General features: G+C 33.6%; 1 protein-coding gene across 1 annotated transcript in view; it reads right to left on the reverse strand.

Annotated features, from left to right (window-relative positions):
• Nucleotides 1-985, reverse strand: part of LOC106871192 (fibrillin-1) — a 45,941-nt gene that overhangs the window by 6,751 nt on the left and 38,205 nt on the right. The window lies entirely within an intron of this gene.

A 985-nucleotide genomic window follows, 5' to 3' on the forward strand; every position in this document is an offset into this window, starting at 1 on the left:
ATATATATATAATTAAGTTACAGTTAAGCTGGTTCCTATGTATTTCCCTGAAGAGAAGATTACATCTTTATCAACATCACCTATTCCTTTGGAAGGAACCATTTGTAATCTTCGAAACATATGTTGGAAATAAAAGAATTCATTTAACATATGCGTATTACTCCATTTATTAAATTTTTATATTTACTCAATTGCCCAAAATAACAGGGAGTTTCTACATCATAAACAGGTGTTACACCACAGTCATTTTATGATCTTTGCTACTCTGGTATCTATTAACCAATTTATTTTGTCGGAGTTAATTATTAACTAAGAGAAAATAAATACATATAATAATATATATATATATAAAGTATCTGCACTGAACAGTTTACGAACAAAGATTTTTCAAGCAAATCGAATTAAATTTATTCAATACGCCCACCCATGAACATAACCACCTGCAAAGTCATGACACTAGAGAAAAGAAAAATCAAAGTGGTAGATCAAGAAAATACCTGGCTTATCAAATTCTGTCAAACCATCCAACCCATACAAACATGGAAAATTGACGTTAAGTGATGATGATGATGATGATGATTACGAACAAACAAAAAAGCATCGTTTATCCTCTTCTTTTCGGTTTTTTTTTTCGTTATTGTTTTGCACCATAAATTGTACAATTATTATACTTTCTCTTACTCGTTTCAGTCATCAGACTGCAGCCATACTGGAGCACTGCCTTGAAGAATTTTTAGTCAAATGAATCAACCTCAGGACTTGTGTTTAAAGCCTAGTACTCATTGTATTTGTCTCTTTTGCTAAACCGCTAAGTTATGGGGACGTAAACACAGTAATACCAGTTGTCAAGCGGTGGCGGGGAACAAACACAGACACAAAGACACATGTGCGCATGCATGCACACACACACACACACACACACACACACACACACACATGTATGTTTTCATGCATGTATGTATGTATGCATGCATGCATGTATGTA

The sequence above is a fragment of the Octopus bimaculoides genome, chromosome 18, assembly GCF_001194135.2.
Source record: "Octopus bimaculoides isolate UCB-OBI-ISO-001 chromosome 18, ASM119413v2, whole genome shotgun sequence".
Classification (NCBI taxonomy): Eukaryota; Metazoa; Mollusca; class Cephalopoda; order Octopoda; family Octopodidae; genus Octopus; species Octopus bimaculoides.